General features: G+C 37.5%; 1 protein-coding gene across 3 annotated transcripts in view; it reads left to right on the top strand.

Moving 5' to 3' along the window:
• The window catches only part of LOC133522801 (lysine-specific demethylase 3A-like), a 269204-nt gene that overhangs the window by 1025 nt on the left and 245340 nt on the right, over positions 1 to 22839 (top strand). The gene's annotated exons all lie outside the window — the stretch shown is intronic.

Here is a 22839-nt window from a genome sequence, read left to right as displayed (position 1 = left end):
AATTATAAGTTCACATGGACCTGAATTATTCTAAGGAAAACAAAATACTTAGTACAATCTATCTGGACAAAATATATCGATATATAGGAGCGGCCAAGGTGCTCACAAATAACTGAACACACTAACGCCTTAACAATAGATGCGCGTTCAGATATTTGTGAGCGCCCCCCTGGCCGCTCCAATATACCAATTTTATGGCGTCTGTACACTGTGTACCTAGTAGGTACCTATGTACCCAGTACGAAGATTCTTGGTGCACTACCTGACTATTTACCAGCTTGGAAATAGATAATCTGTCCCTTTTTATTTCCTACTTATCTGGGATAGGTATGTAATAAACTAAGTTCAGGTGCCACGGTAGGCTGAAGAGATCCATATAAGTAAGACTCAAAGATGCTGGAAATCCAGTGCTAAGGAACATTGACATAGCAATATAGATCGTGTCAGTAACGAACACGCGTATTGTCATGTTATTAAAGGTTAGATTTGACAAATCTGCGCGTCAACGTGGATGACACGAACTATAATTACATTAATAGAGTCTGTTCGGAAAGAGAAGAGTCGTGGAATGTATTGGGCTCTTCTCTTTCCGCACAGACTCTTACATACCTACCTTTACCTACAATAGGGACAGGAGTCATTTTCCTAAAATAAAACTAATAAAAAACGTGTGTCCAATTCGGATTCCCTCGTTTTAAAAAAGTAACCCGTTTATCTATGACAATTTAGTTCACCGAATGCACATGGCTGGAGGTTCGTCGACCCCGCTCTCACCGCGTTCGATGCACCGGCCCGACACCGACGACGCACGGTTTCTGAACCGAATCAACGTTCGACAATCGAATTCTTAAATTAAACTTGATGAAAGGAAAGTTTCGCGATAGTAACGGGTACCTATTTTGATAGTTGAACGATGATTTAACTTAAAAAAATAACGCTTTTGGTCACTATAAGCCGTGTATGAATGAAAGAATTGATAAAATCATAAATTCACATTATGAAAGCGTCTACCTGCCATGCTGTGATTCCTGTGGCCTGTGAGTAATTTGAAGACAAAGAAATAGGTACCTATTAGGAGTAATAGATACTTCACTTTACTTCACTTTTTGCATTTTGTTTTCTTACTCAATAGGTACCTACTATAAATGTGATTTGATTGTATCTCATTGCATTTTACTCATTGTAGTAGGCAGGTAGGTATGTTAAGCTAATCAACATAATTCAGACAATAAAAGTTGTTTACACCATATTGTCGAGACATTCTTTATCTCAACCTTGATAAGGTCAATATAATTAGATGAAACTAGTTTTTTAGTTTACAAATCTTGTCTTTTTTAACCAACTTCTTCAAAGCAATACGGTTTACCTCGTTCATGAAAGAAGGTACTGAGCAAAGAGGGCATTACGCAACCAACAACTTGCAACATCAGTTTAATGATTATCGAGATAGACGTAGGTATGAATACTAAGTATAAAACTATATATAAAAGGAACAGAAAGTAAGACTAACTATTCGTTTATAGTCGAAAAGTATTGTAAATTGCAATGCAATCTAGTGTATTAATTTTCTTATTTTGATTTCTTTACCATATACCAGAAATGTTTCCCATTGATATCGGCCTTTGGTATTTAGGTAATTTCTTCCCAATACATTCCTACCCTTGCCACCTCTTATTCCATGGAGGCTCCAGTGTGATTTTGGATTGCAGTCTGTTTTCAATTCGTCAAGTATCTTCATAGTAATGATACAATTCAGTTAGATACGTTGTATTTTTCCAGAGTTTTGTCTTGATTACTTTCTCAATTGCCACCTTTCACTAATGAAAACGTTTTATTAGAAAAGCGTGGGAAAGAGATAGGTTCCTAGCTAATAAACATTCAAATGAATATTTTGTATCTGCTACCTATTGGTGAACCGACTAAACAACTAAAATCACAATCGCCTGACGAATTGGCATGTGTGGCCAATCGTGTGTCTGTGAACCTAGCATATCAAGTGCTAGCATCTCAAGTTTTCTTGAGAGTTCTAGTAGCATCCCTAATAGTTCTATAGTTCTAGGTAGTTTTTTTTAATAGTTCTACTTATTTACGCGAAAAAAATGAAAATTGAAAATGAGATGCTAACTTCCCATTTTGACACACTAGCATCCCAGCCGTTATCCACTCCACAGCCTCAAAATAGCATTTAAATGGAAGCTAGTAACATTTCTAGGCGATCTATAATGAGTTCTAGTCAAAACTGTAAAAAATTTTTTTTTCATATATGTATGGGATACGAACATCAAAAAAAATTGTAGGTTTCTTCTAACTAAAACTAAGTTCGAGCTGAAATCCAAGGTTTGACAGCCATCATCTCAGGAGTTCTGGATAGCCAGCTCCCTAGTGCATTAGAATACATACAGTTCTATCTTCTAGAACGAAATTTGACAGAGTTTTGATAGAAATTGTCCGAAAATAGTCTTGAAATCCAGTAAATGCTAAGTGCTGAGCATCGCATCCCAGCCGATGCAGATCTGATACCCAGCATCTCAGCAGTTCTAGATAGCCCGCTCCCTAGTGCATTAGAAAACACACAGTTTTATCTTCTAGAATGAAAATTGAAAAAGTTCCGAAGGATTTTTGTTCGAAATAGTCTAAAAATCGAGTAAATGTTAAGTTTTGAGCTAGCATCCCAGCCCATCCAGGTCTGATACCTGGCATCTAACCAGTTATAGATAGCCAGCTCCTTAGTGCATTAGAATACATACAGTTCTATCTTCTAGAACGAAATTTGACGGAGTTTTGATGGAAATTGTCTGAAAATAGTCTTGAAATCCAGTGAATGCTAAGTTCCGAGCATCGCATCCCACCCGATGCAAATCTGATAACCAGCATCTCAGCAGTTCTGGATAGCCCGCTCCCTAGTGCATTAGAAGACATACAGGTTTATCTTCTAGAATGAAAATTGAAAAAGTTCCGAAGGATTTTTGTTCGAAATAGTCTAAAAATCGAGTAAATATTAACTTTTGAGGTAGCATCCCAGCGAAAGCTGGTCTGATACATAGCATCTCAGGAGTTCTAGATAGACAGCTTCCTAGTGCACTAGAATATACAGAGTTTTATCTTCTAGAACGAAATTTCACCGTTTTTTGACAGACTTAGTCCGATACTTATCTGAAATTCGTGAAATTGCTAAGTTCTGGGCTTAGCATCCCAGCCAATGCAAGTCTAATACCCAGGATCTCAGCAGTTTTGGATAGCTAGCTCCCCAGTTCATTAGCATCCACACAGTTCTATCTTCTAGAAGGAAATTTAGCAGAGTTTTGATAGACTATGTCCGAAAATAGTATCGATATCGAGATATTGCAAAGTTCTGAGCTTAGTATCCCAGCCAATGCAGGTCTGGTACCCGGCATCTCAGCAGTTCTGGATAGCCAACTCCCTAGTAAACTAAAATACACACAGTTCTATCTTCTAGAACTAAGTTTGGCAGAGTTTTGAAAGACTATGTCCGATAATGGTATCGAAATCGATGTAATGCTAAGTTCTGAGCTTAGTATCCCAACGAAAGCTGGTCTGATACCTAGCATCTCAGAAGTTCTAGATATACAGCTTCCTAGTGCACTAGAATACACACAGTTTTATCTTCTAGAACGAAATTTAGCAGAGTTTTGATGGATTATGTCCGAAAATAGTATCGATATCGAGATATTGCAAAGTTTTGAGCTTAGCATCCCAGCCAATGCAGGTCTGGTACCCGGCATCTCAGGAGTTCTGGATAGCCAGCTCCTTAGTGAACCAAAATACACACAGTTCTATCTTCTAGAACTAACTTTGGCAAGAGTTTTGAAAGACTATGTCCGATAATGGTATCGAAATCGATGTAATGCTAAGTTCTGAGCTTAGCATCCCAGCGAAAGCTGGTCTGAAACCTAGCATCTCAAGAGTTCTAGATAGCCAGCTTCCTAGTGCACTTGAATACATATATTTCTATCTTCTAGAACGAAATTTCACCGTGTTTTGACAGACATAGTCCGATACGACTCTGAAATTCGTGAAATAGCTAAGTTCTGGGCTTAGCAACCCAGCGAATGCAAGTCAAATACCCAGGACCTCAGAAGTTCTAGATAGTCAACTCCCTAGTACATTAGCATCCACACAGTTCTGTCTTCTAGAACGAAATTTGGCAGAGTTTTGATAGACTATGTCCGAAAATATTATCGATATCAAGATATTGCAAAGTTCTGAGCTTAGCATCCCAGCCAATGCAGGTCTGGTACCTGGCATCTCAGCAGTTCTGAATAGCCAGCTCCCTTGTGAACTAAAATACACACAGTTCCATCTTCTAGAACTAAATTTGGCCTAGTTTTGGAAGATTGTCCGATATAGGTATCGAAATCGAGGTAATACTAAGTTCGAAGCTTAGGATCCCAGTGAAAGCTAGTCTGATACCTAGCATATCAGGAGTTCTAGATAGCCAGCTTCCTAGTGCACTAGAATACACACAGTTTTATCTTCTAGAACAAAATTTCACCGTGTTTTGACAGACTTAGTCCGAAATTACTCGGAAAATAATGAAATTGCTTAGTTTTTGAGCTAGCATCCCAGCCAGTGCTGGTCTGATACCCAGCATCCCAGCAGTTCTAGATAGCCAGCTTCCTAGTGAACTAAAATACCCACAGTTCTATCTTCTAGAACTAAATTTGGTAGAGTTTTGTAAGACTATGTCCGAAAATTGTATCGATATCGAGATATTGCAAAGTTCTGAGCTTAGCATCCCAGCCAATGCAGGTCTGGTACCCGGCATCTCAGCAGTTCTGGATAGCCAGCTCCCTAGTGAACTAAAATACACACAGTTCTATCTTCTAGAACTAAATTTGGTAGAGTTTTGAAAGACTATGTCTGAAAATGGTATAGAAATCGAGGTAATGCTAAGTTCTGAGCTTAGCATCCCAGCGAAAGCTGGTCTGATACCTAGCATCTCAAGAGTTCTAGATAGCCAGCTTTCTAGTGCAATATAATACACACAGTTTTATCTTCTAGAACGAAATTTCACCGTGTTTTGACAGACTTAGTCCGATACTACTCTGAAATTCGTGAAATTGCTAAGTTCTGGGCTTAGCATCCCAGCGAATGCAAGTCTAATACACAGGATCTCAGCAGTTCTAGATAGTCAACTCCCTAGTACATTAGCATCCACACAGTTCTGTCTTCTAGAACGAAATTTGGCAGAGTTTTGATAGACTATGTACGAAAATGGTATAGAAATCGAGGTAATGCTAAGTTCTGAGCTTAGCATCCCAGCGAATGCAAGTCTAATACCCAAAATCTCAGCAGTTCTAGATAGATAGCTCCCTAGTTCATTACTATCCACACAGTTCTGTCTTCTAGAACGTAATTTGGCAGAGTTTTGATAGACTATCTCCGAAAATAGTTTCGATATCGAGATATTGCAACGTTCTGAGCTTAGCATCCCAGCCAATGCAGGTCTGGTACCCGGCATCTCAGCAGTTCTGGATAGCCAGCTCCCTAGTGAACTAAAATACACACAGTTCTATCTTCTAGAACTAAATTTGGCCGAGTTTTGGAAGACTATATCTGAAAATGGTATAGAAATCGAGGTAATGCTAAGTTCTGAGCTTAGCATCCCAGCGAAAGCTGGTCTGATACCTAGCATCTCAGAAGTTCTAGATAGCCAGCTTCCTAAAGCACTTGAATACACACAGTTCTGTCTTCTAGAACGAAATTTGGCAGAGTTTTGATAGACTATGGCCGAAAATTGTATCGATATCGAGGTAATGCTAAGTTCTGAGCTTAGCATCCCAGCCAATGCAGGTCTAGTACCCGGCATCTCAGCAGTTCTGGATAGCCAGCTCCCTAGTGAACTAAAATACACACAGTTCTATCTTGTAGAACTAACTTTGGCCGAGTTTTGGAGGACTGTCCGATATAGGTATCGAAATCGAGGTAATGCTAAGTTCTGAGCTTAGCATCCCAGTGAAAGCTAGTCTGATACCTAGCATATCAGGAGTTCTAGATAGCCAGCTTCCTAGTGCACTAGAATACATAGTTTTATCTTCTAGAACGAAATTTTACCGTTTTTTGACAGACTTAGTCCAATACTACTCTGAAATTCGTAAAATTGCTAAGTTCTGGGCTTAGCATCCCAGCGAATGCAAATCTAATACCCAGGGTCTCAGCAGTTCTAGATAGCCAGCTCCCTAGTTTACTAGAATCCACACAGTTCTGTCTTCAAGAACGAAATATGGCAAAGTTTTATAGACTATGTCCGAAAATAATATCGATATCGAGATATTGCTAAGTTATGAGCTTAGCATCCCAGCCAATGCAGGTCTGATACCTGGCATCTCAGCAGTTCTGGAAAGCTAGCACTCTAGTTAACTAAAGTACACATAGTTCTGTCTTCTTGAACGAAATTTTATATAGTTCTGATTGACTATGTCCGAAACTACACTGAAAATCCAGTGAATGCTAAGTTTGGAGCTAGCATCCCGGCCAATGTAAGTTTGATACTCAATATCTTAGCAGTCCTGGATAGCCAGCTCCCTAGTGAACTAAAATACACACATTTCTATCTTCTAGAACTAAATTGGGCAGAGTTTTGAAAGACAATGTCCATTAATGGTATCGAAATCGAGGTAATGCTAAGTTCTGGCCTTAGCATCCCAGCGAATGCAAGTCTAATACCCAGGATCTCAGCAGTTCTAGATAGCCAGCTTCCTGGTGTATTAGAACACACAGTTTTATCTTCTAGAACGAAATTGGACCGAGTTTTGATAGACTACGTCTGAAACTACTCGGAAAATCGTGAAATTGCTGTTCTGGGCTTAGCATCCCAGCCAATGCAGGTCTGATACCCGGCACCTCAGCAGTACTGTATAGCCAGCTCCCTAGTACATTAGCATCCTCACAGTTCTATCTTCTAGAACTAAATTTGGCAGAGTTTTGATAGACTATGTCCGAAAATAGTATCGATATCGAGATTTTGCAAACTTCAGAGCTTAGCATCCCAGCCAATGCAGGTCTGATACCTGGCATCTCAGCAGTTTTGAATAGTTAAAGGCACAACTATTCTGCCATTCAGTACCATTCAATATTCGCTCATTCAATATAAGCTGTATTTGCACGAATGAAATCCTTAAAAAAGTATAAAAGTTATATATAGTCTTTGATTTTATTAAGCAGTATTCACACGATCATACACGTCGGTTTTACACGACTCTGTCCTATATCTTGAAATGATGCTGACCGGGTCGTGTAGACGCGGCCCGCAGCTATATTAATTGGCTGTATGCGTTTTTCTTAGTGGAGACATGTTTTTAAAAAGTAAAAAACAATACAGTAATAACTTTCCCGTCGGCTAAAACACAACAATAATGGTTTGAATTTTTTTAATTTGTGTTTGACTATAACGAAGAACTTTTCGTACTATTTTTGACACAATAAGGTGAACATTCCCGAGTATATTGGAGAAAACAAAATTACGTTTTTAAAACCTGTATCTTGGTCTATAAAATTTTACATAAAAAACTGCATACGAAACTTTTATTTATATATAAGCAGAATAAATATAATCTTCGATATAAACATAGTTTAAATTTACACTTTCATAGAACAAATTATACGGAAAACGAAATAAGTTAAACGAAGGTGCAAAATTGTGCAACAAACTAACGCCGGGTATTAAATATAGTCTTTCGTTCTAAATATTCAAAAATAAACTTAAACGATATGTTATTAAAAGTGAAAACATTTCGCTTAAATAGTTAAATATAACAATTGCAAATATGTAAAAACAAAATCAGCCCATTAGCTTGAACGAATGTTTTCAAATACAAACCCGCTATACCATGTTAACTAACATAAAAAAAAAATAACTGCCCCTAAAATACTTTTACATTCGAACCATGATATATTTCGATCTAAATCTATTAATTCTTAAATACTGCACTCGCATACTAAGACGCCGTTTTCGAATTTAGTCACAAAAAAGTCAAATCGATAGATTTAGCGTATGAAATTGTACACCTTTTGTTAAATATTATATATAATAAGTACTGGTTTCTATTAGCACGTCTTGTTATCTTTCATTATAACAAATCATTTTTTTGAAAACAGAGTCGCTTAATTAGTAATGATTATTTTTTGATGGACGTTTAGGTCAACGTGCGTAAAGCATATTTTTAAATATATCTAAGCATAGTTATAAATTTGAAGCAGTGTAAATGAAAGTTGACGAAACAAATTTTTTCCACAAATTACTTCATAACAAGTGATAATTTCTCTGAAAATCGACTTAATTTCAACGTACTTTCGATACTTAAACAATCCACAACATTTGCTGAAACTGTCCATATACATCATTTTGTATAATATACTACCATATTTTTTGATGAATTTTTAAAAACTGTCCCTTTTCGTTACATATTACACAACAAGCGACCTCATTATTAAAAGGCTAGATGATAAAACGTGCTAATACTCGTAGTAACCAATACGTGTTATTTAGATATTACGTAATAAAAGGTGTACAATTACAATTTCAACAACTAAATCTATCAATTTTACATTTTTGCTCTAAAATCGTTACCGGGCTCTTAATTAATTAATATTGTAGTTTTTTCATCGCACGGCCGCGGGTGCGCTACGAATACCGACCTTACTACTATTCAAATAAGTAACTATTCGAATTTAGGTACTCGTGTATCCTTGGGATGCCAAAACATACACACCAAGTTATTGTATAGCATTAAGGTAAATTTAAATTCTCATATTAAGTGAATAATGTATATTCTTATGAGAATAAATGTCTTAAACCACAAAATTATGAAATTAGCATCCCAGCCAAAGCAGGTCTGATACCTAGCATCTCAGCAGTTATGGATAGCCAGCTCACTACATAGTGCAATAGAAATCGCATAGTTTTATAGTTTTGTAAGACTATGTCCGAAAATACTATCGAAATCGAGGAATTGCTAAGTTCTGAGCTAGCATTTCGACCAATGCTAGTCTGATACCTAGCATCTCAACAGTTCTAGATAGTCAGCTTCCTATTGCACTAGAATTCACACCGTTTTATCTTCTAGAACTAAATTTGACCGAGTTTTGATAGACTAAGTCCGAAACTACACTGTAAAACGTGCATTTCATTAATTTCAGTGATTGTACACTTTTGTTTGTGTTTGTCATTCATTCACCGTTACTTCTGTTTTACTCATTTCCTCAAAGGTTAACTGGAAGAGATCTCATACAGATCGCCTTAGTTGTATTTAATTTACTCTGTAACTGTGTTTTTCGTGTTTTTATTTCTATGTACAATAAAGTATATATAAATAAATAATAATAATAAATAAATATTATAGGAAATTATAACACAAATTGACTAAGTCCCACAGTAAGCTCAATAAGGCTTGTGTTGAGGGTACTTAGACAACGATATATATATAATATATAAATACTTAAATACATAGAAAACACCCATGACTCAGGAACAAATATCTATTCATCACACGAATACATGCCCTTACCAGGATTTGAACCCGGGACCATCAGCTTCGTAGGCAGGGTCACTACCCACTAGGCTAAACCGGTCGTCATATACATACATACATACATAAATCCAGTAAATGCTAAGTTTTGGGCTAGCATCCAAGCTAATGCAGGTCTGATACCCAGCATCTCAAGAGTTCTGGATAGTTCGCTCCCTAGTGCATTAGAAAACTTACAGTTTTATCTTCCAGAACGAAAATTGAAACAGTTCTGAAGGATTTTTTTCGGAATAGTCTAGAAATCGAGTAAATGCTAAGTTCTGAGCTAGCATCCCAGCCAATGCAGATGTGATCTCCAGGATCTCAGCAGTTCTGGATAGCTAGCTCTCTAGTGCACTAGAATACACACAGGTCTACCTTGTAAAACGAAATTTGACAAAATTTTGATAGACTATGTCCGAAACTCTAAAAATCCAGTATATGCCTTTGAGCTAATATCCAAGCCAATGCAGGTCTTATACCCAGCACCTCAAGAGTTCTGGATAGCCCGCTCCCTAGTCCTTTAGAAAACACACAGTCTTTTCTTCTAGAATGAAAATTAAAGATGTTCTGAAGGATTTTTGTTCGAAATAGTTTAAAAATCGAGTGAATGCTAAGTTCTGAGCTAGTATCTCAACCAATGCAGGTGTGATACCCAGGATCTCAGCAGTTATAGATATCCAGCTCCCTAGTGCACTAGAAGCTACACAGTTCTATCTTCTTGACTGAAATTTGGCAGAGTTTTGAAAGACTATGTCTGAAAATAGTATCGAAATCGAGATATTACTAAGTTCTGCTCTTAGCATCCCAGCCAATGCTAGTCTGATACCCAGCAGTACATCTCAAAAGTTCTAGATAGCCACCTTACTAGTGCACTAGAATCCACACAGCTTTATCGTCTAGACCGAAATTTGATAGAGTTTTGATTATGTCCGAAACTACTCTGAAAATCGAGCTTAGCATAACCTTAGCATTCCAGCCAATTCAGGTGTGACACCCTGCGTCTCAGTATTTCCGGATAGCCAGCTCCCTATTGCACTAGAATACATACAGTTCTATCGATTAGAACGAAATTTAACAATATATTGATAGTCTATGTCCGAAACTATTCTGAAAATCTAGGAAATGATTATATGCTAAGTTTATAGCTAACATCCCAGCCAATGCAGGTCTAATACTCAGCATGTCAAAAGTTATCGATAGTGAACTGGAATACACACAGTTTTATCTTCTACAACGAAATTTAGCAGTCTATAGGGAATATTACGCGAAACTCTGCGTAGGAGGCGCCACTACCACAATCCATCACGATCTGAGGATCTACCGCAAAACAAGAAAAACCGAAATTTCGTCATCTAACCTATCTATAACTCTTGCATATTCGAGCGATGAATAGGCAGATAGCTAAATTTGGATTTTCGCGTTTCCCGGTGATACGTCAATGTCATATTTTATTATCTGTGATTACTTGTCATTACACAGCTTAAGGCATAGTACTCTATGTAGTTACTCTATGGTTGGCGAAAGGTGCTAGTGCTGCATTCTGGCGGCAGAACATTGCAGTAATACTCCCTATTGAAAGTTTAGAGCTTGGCATCCCAGCTAATGCAGGTCTGATACCCAGCACTTCAGCAGTTCTGAACGTTATAAGCCCAAAACTTAGCATTTACTCGATTTTTATTTTATTTCATATGAAAATTTACAGTTAGAGTAACAAAAAAGGTTTCGAAATAGAAGCATTAAGTTATGTAATTACAAGTTTCCACAGGTAGAAACTGCGTAATGTACATGACGTGCGAAATAACAAAATTAGTAATTCCATCTATGCTTATAATTATAGAACTCGGAACTTATAATCTTACTGGCTATCGAGCTTTTTTGTCAAAAAGCTACATTTTGAGATGGAAGCAATCCACTTTACACGATGATAGTGGAGACCTAATAAAACGATATTTTTTTTGGAAGCACCCGTAATTTCGTCCCTTGGGGGCCAAGGTAAAGTGAGGTCTGTTCAAAAAAAGAAAAAAAATCTACAAGCTTCACAAATCATTCGATTAAGATACATTTTGTGTCAATCGAAAGAAAATAGCTTTGTTTTATGTAAAAAAATATACACAAAATATTTTTAAAGAAATTTAGTATTAAAGTATTCAAATAAAAACAAAACTTTTTGACGCTTTATTTTTCAAAAAGTGTCTTCCACGATGGAAAATATCTACCAATAAGTACTTTATTATAAAGTCAAACATATTTCTTATCGAAAACTGAAAACCGCATCAAAATCATTTAAGTACTTTTTAGGGTTCCGTAGCCAAATGGCAAAAAACGGAACCCTTATAGATTCGTCATGTCCGTCTGTCTGTCCGTTTATGTCACAGCCACTTTTTTCCGAAACTATAAGAGCTATACTGTTCAAACTTGGTATGTAGATGTATTCTATGAACCGCATTAATATTTTTTACATAAAAATAGAAAAAAAATACAATAAATTTTGGGGGTTCCCCATACTTAGCACTGAAACTCAAAAAATCTTATTTCATCAAACCCATACGTGTGGGGTATCTATGGATAGGTCTTTAAAAATGATATTGAGGTTTCTAATAGAATTTTTTTCTAAACCGAATAGAAAAAAAATATATGATATACATTACCATGCAAACTTCCACGGAAAATTGGTTTGAACGAGATCTAGTAAGTAGTTTTTTTTAATACGTCATAAATGGTACGGAACCCTTCATGGGCGAGTCCGACTCGCACTTGGCCGCTTTTTATTAAAATTTATGTTCCAGAAGTTGGCCTAGTTTTATTGACATGAAGATTTTTAATAAGTGACTACTTACAAATACCAAAACGTGTAACATGTAACGCGTAACTTACATAGACTTATATTGACTTGCATAGTAATGTATTTTCTGGTTTTGCTCATTGTTATGTGTAAATCATTCGTTTTAGGTAATATGACAGTGTACTATCATACAAATAAAATATATTTTCGAAATTAACTGTCGTGAGTTATACTAACATTAAACTAATTCTACGGATTTCACTCGTGTGTTTTTAGTCACTCGCCGAAGTCCGAAACATGTCGCGCGAGTGACTAAGAACACGTGAGTGAAATCCGTAACATTAGTTCAAAATCTATTCTATTCTATTCTAACAAGTGAACAAAAAACAAATTATTATAAAATTTACTAATTACACGCTCTATGGACTTATAAAGACAAAAACTTCCATACAAATAAAAGTAAGCCAACTTCTGAAACTTGTATCTTAAAAACTAGCTAACCAATTTTGGAGCGTTTTTCATCATATATTAAAATATATATTTGAATTTAAAATGAAAAACTTATTTTCAGACATTCTTCAAAGTCTAGGACATTATTTGCAAGAATAAAGCGCAAACGAGAAAGAATAGGTTTTTAAATATTTCACACAATACACACAAATATTCTTTTAAGAGATTTAGTTTTAACTCTTTTTACGTAAATAAAAGTATTTTTGTTTTCAAATGATATATGATATATATGCACTAGGAAGCTGGCTATCCAGAATTGCTGAGATGCTCTAGGTATCAGACTTGCATTGGCTGGGATGCTAAGCTCAGAACTTAACAATATCTCGATATCGATACTATTTTCGGACACACTCTATCAAAACTCTGTCAAATTTTGTTCTGGAAGTTAGAACTGTATATATTATAGTGCACAAGAGATTTGGCTATCTGTAACTGCTGAGATGCTAGGTATCAGACCTGCAGTGGCTAGGATGCTAAGCTCAGAAATAAGTAATATTTCGATTTCCATACTATTTTCGGATGCTGGATTTTCAGTGTAGTTACGGACATAGTCTATCAAAACTGTATCAAATTTCAGTCTAGAAAATAAAACTGTAAGTAATCTAGTTTACTAAGGAGCTGGCTATACGTAGGTGTTAGGATGCTAGGTATCAGACCTGCATTGGCTTGGATGCTAGCTCAAAACTTAGCAATTTCACGATTTTCAGAGTAGTTTCCGACTAAGTCTATCAAAACTCGGTGAAATTTTCTTCTAGAAGATAAAACTGTGTGGATTCTAGTGCACGTGGAAGCTATCTATCCAGAACTGCTGTGATACTAAGTATCAGACCGGCATTGGCTGGGATGCTAGCTCAGAACTTAGGCATTCCTGGATTTCGATACAATTTTCGGACATAGTCTTTCAAAACTCTGCCAAATTTAGTTCTAGAAGGTAGAACTGTGTGTTTTTAGTTCACTAGGGAGCTGGCTATCCAGAACTGCTGAGAAGCTGGGTATCAGACCTTCACTGCCTGGGATGCTAAGCTCAGAACTTAGCAATATCTCCAAAACGATACTATTTTCGGACATAGTATGTCGAAACTCTGCGAAATTTCATTCTAGAAAATAGAACTTTACGGATTCTATTGTACTAGAGAGCTGGCTATAATCATTATGGATGTTAGGTATCACTTAACAAATTCACGAATTTCAGAGTAGTTTCGAACTTAGTCTGTCAAAACTCGATGAAATTTCGTTCTAGAAGATAAAACTATGTGTGTTCTAATACACTAGAAAGTTGGCGATCTAGAACTGCTGAGATACTGGGTATCAGACCAGCTTTGGATGGAATGCTAGCTCAAAACTTAGCAATTTCACGATTTTCCGAGTAGTTTTGGACTAAATCTGTCAAAACACGGTGAAATTTCGTTCTAGAAGGTAAAACTGTAAGTATTCTAGTGCACTAGGAAGCTGGCTATCTAGAACTGCTGAGATGTTAGGTATCCGACCTGCATTGGCTGGGATGCTAAGCTCAGAACTTAGCAATATCTCGATATCGATAGTATTTTCGGACATTGTCTAATTTGTCTATCAAAACTCTGCCAAATTTCGTTCTTGAAGATAGAACTGTGTGGAGTCTAGTGTACAAAAGAGCTGGCTATCCAGAACTGCTGAGACGCTAGGTATCAGACCAGCATTGGCTGGGATGCTAGCTCAGAACTTTAGCGTTTACTTGATTTTTAGACTAACTCGAATAAAAATCGTTCAGAACTTTCTCTATTTTCTCTTTAAAAGATGAAACTGTAAGTTTTCTAATGCACTAGGAAGTGGGCTTATCAGAACTCTCGAGACGCTGGGTATCAGATCTGCATTGGCTTGGATGCTAGCTCAAATTTTTGTATCCTCACAAATTTGGCGATAAATTAAAACACGACCCAAGGGAGTGTTTTAAATCGACACGAGTTGCGAATTACCTATTCGCACATGTATCGTACAACGTTTTACAGTACATATGGCTCTTTAAATGTTTGACATAGTAACGTAATATGCTAATTTTCGCACTAGTGCAGTAAATTAGCACCATATGTACTGTAAATCTACTTTATTTCATTCTATAGGCACTATAATGGAATTCCATTGCAGAACTGAGATATTCATATGTTTGTCAGCGTGAATACGAGCTATGAAAATTCTGTAGATATAATAATTCTGGTGGGTAGTTAAAACAAAATATATGAATATCGAAGGTATTCTTACCGAATATGGCGTATACTACATTCGTTAGGTTAACTTGTATTTTTTTCTGGAATATCATGTTTTATTACTATATAAAACCGTTCAAAAACTCTTTTATCTACTCTAGGTACATGTGAGTACCTATGTTCTATGTTCAAGTGTTCAATTATAATAGCTATGTCACCTGCCGTTTAATAATATATAACTATGGCATTAGAAGGACGCTATTGTGTATTATGTCCTCGTTCGGTTTTGCGAGTGCGTCGATATATTTTAGAAGACAGATTACCATAAGCCAGGGGTTCCCAATCTTTTTCAACATGCGGCGCAGTTACAAGTTTAGTATTTTGCAACGGCGCCCTTGTAAATTTAAAATCACGGTCGAAAAAGAGTGACACGGCGCTATATTATTTACCGATGCGAGCGCTCAAATAGGTACCCGCGAATATTTGTGGTTTCGGATAATGATAGAACTCACGGCGCCCCTCTTTACTTTCTACGGCGCACCAGGGCGCCGCGGCGCACACTTTGGGAACCCCTGCCATAAGCACAACCTCGAAATGCAGAATACCTACACGAACATGCTCATATTGAGGTAAATACACATTCTACTATGCATTACGATATTGACTTATATTGTTTTATTACTACTGAGTTTTTATTGTTTTATTTGTAGGTTGCATTTAATAATATTCAAGCCACATGTCCTCGATGTTGGCAAACAGCTGAGATAACAGGCTAACAGACTGAGACGACCGGTTTGGCCTAGTGGGCAGTGAAGTGACCCTGCCTATGAAGCTAATGGTCTCGAGTTCAAATCCTGGTAAGGGCATTTATTCGTGTGATGAGCATGGATATTTGTTCCTGAGTCATGGGTGTTTTCTATGTATTTAAGTATTTATAAATATTTATATATTACATATATCGTTGTCTAAGTATTTAACGACCTAACTCTTAGCTGTGTTGGTTTTGGGGCGAAGTTCCATACAAAGTTGCCCTTGGTCCTTTCGTTCTAGAAAATAAAACTGTGTGTGTTCTAGTACACCGGGAATATCGCTATCTAGAACTGCTGAAATGCTAGGTATCAGACCAGCTTTCGCTGGGACGCTAAGATCAGAACTTAGTAATATCTCGATAACAATACTATTTTCGGACCTAGTCGATCAAAACTCTGCAAATTTCGTTCTAGAAGATAGAACTTTTTGGATTCTAGTGCATTAGAGAGCTGGCTATTGATAACTGCTAAGATTTTAGGCATCAGACTTGCATTGGCTGGGATGCTAAGCTCAGAACTTAGTAATTTCACGATTTTCCAAGTAGTTTCGGACTAAGTCTATCAAAACTCGGTCAAGTTTCATTCTAGAAGATAAAACTGTGTGTGTCCTAGTGCACTAGAGTGATGGCTATCCAGTAATGCTGAGATGCCGGGTATGAAACCTGTATTGGCTGGGATGCTAAGCTCAGAACATAGCAATATCTCGATATCGAAACTATTTTCGGACATAGTCTATCAAAACTCAGCCAAACTTCGTTCTAGAAGACAGAACTGTGTGTATTCAAGTGCTTTAGGAAGCTGGCTATCTAGAACTTCTGAGATGCTAGGTATCAGACCAGCTTTCGCTGGGATCCTAAGCTCAGAACTTAGCATTACCTCGATTTCTATACCATTTTCAGTTATAGTCTTTCAAAACTCTACCAAATTTAGTTCTAGAAGATAGAACTGTGTGTATTTTAGTTCAATAGGGAGCTGGCGATCCAGAACTGCTGAGATGCCAGGTACCAGACCTGCATTGGCTGGGATGCTAAGCTCAGAACTTTCCAATATCTCGATATCGATACTATTTTCGAACATTGTCTATCAAAACTCTGCCAAATTTAGTTCTAGAAGATAGAACTGTGTGTATTTTAGTTCACTAGGGAGCTGGCTATCCAGAACTGCTGAGATGCCGGGTACCAGACCTGCATTGGCTGGGATGCTAAGCTCAGAACTTTGCAATATCTCGATATCGAAACTATTTACGGAGATAGTCTATCAAAACTCTGCCAAATTTCGTTCTAGAAGACAGAACTGTGTGTATTCAAGTGCTTTAGGTAGCTGGCTATCTAGAACTCTTGAGATGTTAGATATCAGACCAGCTTTCGCTGGGATGCTAAGCTCAGAACTTAGCATTACCTCGATTTTTGTAACATTTTCAGATATAGTCTTTAAAAACTCTACCAAATTTAGATCTAGAAGATAGAACTGTGTGTATTTTAGTTCACTAATGAGCTGGCTATCCAGAACTGCTGAGATGCCAGGTACCAGACCTGCATTGGCTGGGATGCTAAGCTCAGAACTTTGCAATATCTTGATATCGATACTATTTTCGGACATAGTCTATCAAAACTCTGCCAAATTTCGTTCTAGAAGACAGAACTGTGTGGATGCTAATGTATTAGGGAGTTGACTATCTAGAACTGCTGAGGTCCTGGGTATTTGACTTGCATTCGCTGGGATGCTAAGCCCAGAACTTAGCAATTTCACGAATTTCAGAGTAGTATCGGACTATGTCTGTCAAAACACGGTGAAATTTCGTTCTAGAAGATAGAACTGTGTGTATTCAAGTGCACTAGGAAGCTGGCTATCTAGAACTCTTGAGATGCTAGGTATCAGACCAGCTTTCGCTGGGATGCTAAGCTCAGAACTTTGCAATATCTCGATATCGATACCATTATCGGACATAGTCTTTAAAAACTTTGCCAAAGTTAGTTCTAGAAGATAGAACTGTGTGTATTTTAGTTCACTAGGGAGTTGGCTATCCAAAACTGCTGAGATGCCGCGTACCAGACCTGCATTGGCTGGGATGCTAAGCTCAGAACTTTGCAATATCTCGATATCGATACCATTATCGGACATAGTCTTTAAAAACTTTGCCAAAGTTAGTTCTAGAAGATAGAACTGTGTGTATTTTAGTTCACTAGGGAGTTGGCTATCCAAAACTGCTGAGATGCCGTGTACCAGACCTGCATTGGCTGGGATGCTAAGCTCAGAACTTTGCAATATCTCGATATCGATACTATTTTCGGACATAGTCTATCAAAACTCTGCCAAATTTCGTTCTAGAAGACAGAACTGTGTGGATAGTAATGTACTAGGGAGCTGGCTATCTAGAACTGCTGAGATGCTAGGTATCAGACCAGCTTTCGTTGGGATGCTAAGCTCAGAACTTAGCATTACATCGATTTCGATACCATTATCGGACATAGTCTTTCAAAACTCTGCCAAACTTAGTTCTAGAAGATAGAACTGTCAGTATTTTAGTTCACTAGGGAGTTGGCTATCCAGAACTGCTGAGATGCCGGGTACCAGACCTGCATTGGCTGGGATGCTAAGCTCAGAACTTTGCAATATCTCGATATCGATACTATTTTCGGACATAGTCTATCAAAACTCTGCTAAATTTCGTTCTAGAAGATAGAACTGTGTGGATGCTAATGAACTAGGGAGCTGGCTATCTAGAACTGCTGAGATCCTGGGTATTAGACATGCATTCTCTGGGATGCTAAGCCCAGAACTTAGCAATTTCACGAATTTCAGGGTAGTATCGGACTAAGTCTGTCAAAACACGGTGAAATTTCGTTATAGAAGATAAAACTGTCTGTATTCTAGTGCAACAGGAAGCTAGCTATCTAGAACTCCTGAGATGCCGGGTACCAGACCTGCATTGGCTGGGATGCTAAGCTCAAAACTTTGCAATATCTCGATATCAATACTATTTTCGGACATAATCCATCAAAACTCTGCCAAATTTCATTCTAAAAGATAAAACTGTGTGTATTCTAGTGCACTAGGAAGCTGGCTATCTAGAACTCCTGAGATGCCGGGTACCAGACCTGCATTGGCTGGGATGCTAAGCTCAAAACTTTGCAATATCTCGATATCGATACTATTTTCGTACATAATCCATCAAAACTCTGCCAAATTTCGTTCTAGAAGATAAAACTGTGTGTATTCTAGTGCACTAGGAAGCTGTCTATCTAGAACTTCTGAGATGCTAGGTATCAGACCAGCTTTCGTTGGGATGCTAAGCTCAGAACTTAGCATTACATCGATTTCGATACCATTATCGGACATAGTATTTCAAAACTCTGCCAAACTTAGTTCTAGAAGATAGAACACTAGGGAGTTGGCTATCCAGAACTGCTGAGATGCCGGGTACCAGACCTGCATTGGCTGGGATGCTAAGCTCAAAACTTTGCAATATCTCGATATCAATACTATTTTCGGACATAATCCATCAAAACTCTGCCAAATTTCGTTCTAGAAGATAAAACTGTGTGTATTCTAGTGCACTAGGAAGCTGGCTATCTAGAACTCCTGAGATGCCGGGTACCAGACCAGCTTTCGTTGGGATGCTAAGCTCAGAACTTAGCATTACATCGATTTCGATACCATTATCGGACTTAGTCTTTCGAAACTCTGCCAAACTTAGTTCTAGAAGATAGAACTGTGTGTATTTTAGTTCACTAGGGAGTTGGCTATCCAGAACTGCTGAGATGCCGGGTACCAGACCTGCATTGGCTGGGATGCTAAGCTCAGAACTTTGCAATATCTCGATATCGATACTATTTTCGGACATAGTCTATCAAAACTCTGCTAAATTTCGTTCTAGAAGATAGAACTGTGTGGATCCTAATGAACTGGGAAGCTAGCTATCCAAAACTGCTGAGATCCTGGGTATTAGACTTGCATTCGCTGGGATGCTAAGCCCAGAACTTAGCAATTTCACGAATTTCAGAGTAGTATCGGACTAAGTCTGTCAAAAAACGGTGAAATTTCGTTCTAGAAGATAAAACTCTGTATATTCTAGTGCACTAGGAAGCTGTCTATCTAGAACTCCTGAGATGCTATGTATCAGACCAGCTTTCGCTGGGATGCTACCTCAAAAGTTAATATTTACTCGATTTTTAGACTATTTTGAACAAAAATCCTTCGGAACTTTTTCAATTTTCATTCTAGAAGATAAACCTGTATGTCTTCTAATGCACTAGGGAGCGGGCTATCTAGAACTGCTGAGATGCTGGTTATCAGATTTGCATCGGGTGGGATGCGATGCTCGGAACTTAGCATTTACTGGATTTCAAGACTATTTTCAGACAATTTCTATCAAAACTCCGTCAAATTTCGTTCTAGAAGATAGAACTGTATGTATTCTAATGCACTAAGGAGCTGGCTATCTATAACTAGTTAGATGCCAGGTATCAGACCTGGATGGGCTGGGATGCTAGCTCAAAACTTAACATTTACTCGATTTTTAGACTATTTCGAACAAAAATCCTTCGGAACTTTTTCAATTTTCATTCTAGAAGATAAAACTGTGTGTTTTCTAATGCACTAGGGAGCGGGCTATCTAGAACTGCTGAGATGCTGGGTATCAGATCTGCATCGGCTGGGATGCGATGCTCAGCACTTAGCATTTACTGGATTTCAAGACTATTTTCGGACAATTTCTATCAAAACTCTGTCAAATTTCGTTCTAGAAGATAGAACTGTATGTATTCTAATGCACTAGGGAGCTGGCTATCCAGAACTCCTGAGATGATGGCTGTCAAACCTTGGATTTCAGCTCGAACTTAGTTTTAGTTAGAAGAAACCTACAATTTTTTTTGATGTTCGTATCCCATACATATATGAAAAAAAAAATTTTTACAGTTTTGACTAGAACTCATTATAGATCGCCTAGAAATGTTACTAGCTTCCATTTAAATGCTATTTTGAGGCTGTGGAGTGGATAACGGCTGGGATGCTAGTGTGTCAAAATGGGAAGTTAGCATCTCATTTTCAATTTTCATTTTTTTCGCGTAAATAAGTAGAACTATTAAAAAAAACTACCTAGAACTATAGAACTATTAGGGATGCTACTAGAACTCTCAAGAAAACTTGAGATGCTAACACTTGATATGCTAGGTTCACAGACACGCCAATCGTCTCGATAGAACCGATGCCAAAAGAAGCATTTATAGGTATGTTTGTTTAGTCACGTCACGTCATACTCTCAAAGTAACTTTTTTTATACATTAATCAGTTCATGCTATCAGATTAAATGTGAACTACCAAATCTGCAAATTTATGACATAATGCATAAAAAGTACATTGTAAATCGTAAATTTATGTCAATCAACTTTGGCACTGTTTAAAAATATCGCTATGCACCTTTATTAAAATAAATACATATAATAAATTCCAACTACATTATTGCTTTGCTACTACTCATCTCACAACATCCATTAACATTTTTACAATACAAGATATAAAATAATTCCACTTTACACTATTTACATATAAATACTATTAATAGCAATGACAGAGATAAGACGTTAGAGACTTCGTTATCTAACACATGATTACAGTGGGAAAATTTTGTTGCTTACCGTTGGTGGAATCAACGTTTCGTGACAATGTTGGTCCCTGAGAATGATGTCAGTTTCGGTTTGATTGAACTAGCCTACGAGACAATGGCACCCCACCGGATATTACAAGTATCAATTCGAATGTTGTATTCTAAATATTAGAATGCCTGATCAATACTCATGTAAAGACGACTAAAATTGGAAATTATGTCAATGAACGTTGAAACTTTCACAAATCTGAATCGGGTCTAGACTGGTGAAATCCTAGAGGTCACTATGATTAGGCATTAGGCAATTCTTGAGACAAGCTGATTATACGCTAGGTCTTCGGTTTTAATTACGTTCTGGCTGTCTGTAGATACCGATAAGAATAACCGGAATTTAATTTATACTTATCATTTCATATTATCTCAGAAAGACGTCTAAATAGACGTATTTAACATCATATCTTCTGACACATATATGACGTACTACTTTTGCTATCTTTCATTCCAAAGTAGCATTTGAATTGGGTTCCGCATTTTACAACATGAAAAACTTGTAATTTTTTTCCATTTGGCGAATCATCAATCTACGGATCAAAAGTGTTGTTAGCATTAAGCAACATTAGTATAACAAAAATTTAAAGAAGATTTATTTCACCTATGAATATGAAGTAAAGGAATGCCTAAACGCGAGCACAAAACATTGAACACGAACACAACGACAAACCCGATGAGATGCGCGCCTGCACCGCTCCTCTCATTCCTCGGTTATAAATAGAAGCCATATCTTTGTACCGCGCTCTCCCGCCGTGAGTGAGAAACGCCAGATAAACTTATAAGCACTACTAACGTGCAATAGATGTGCCTGGTAACTATGAGTGAAAAATAAAAGATGTTACACGATTCTATGCGAGGATTTCTGTAATTTTGAGCTTTTTTCCGAACTGCCTATCGATTGGTTCATATTAAGGCCCTAAGCCCGAGAAGTAATTTTTCGGCCTGCATCTTTTTCTGCACGATACGACGATATCGCCGCAATTTGCTGCATGAATATCTGTGATAGACGGTTTGGTGCACCTAACCCTAAGTATCTATCTACATATATAGAAAAGACCTAAAAATGGATCGTTGACATATGTAGGTATATCTACCTAATATAGAAGCAAATATCCTTGTATAGAGCACATCAATTTCGGCTCCGTCACGTTCATCAAACGTGCTGGACTGGAGGTTTACTTTCGTCCAATCTATCGATGGAAATACTGTGATGCGAACGAGTTTCAATTTCAAATATACTTTTGTGTACCCAAGACACTTCACTAAGCTCAAGTTGGAAATAAAAAAATCATAACTTTTTCAAGTTCATGAATGCGGAAAAGCGCTGTGAAATTGCTACCTCGGAATTGAAATGGCCGCGGCTAGTAAACGT

Source organism: Cydia pomonella, chromosome 11 (assembly GCF_033807575.1).
Source record: "Cydia pomonella isolate Wapato2018A chromosome 11, ilCydPomo1, whole genome shotgun sequence".
NCBI lineage: Eukaryota > Metazoa > Arthropoda > Insecta > Lepidoptera > Tortricidae > Cydia > Cydia pomonella.
The sequence above is the reverse complement of the archived record's forward strand: the minus strand, read 5'-3'. Positions and strand labels throughout refer to the sequence as shown.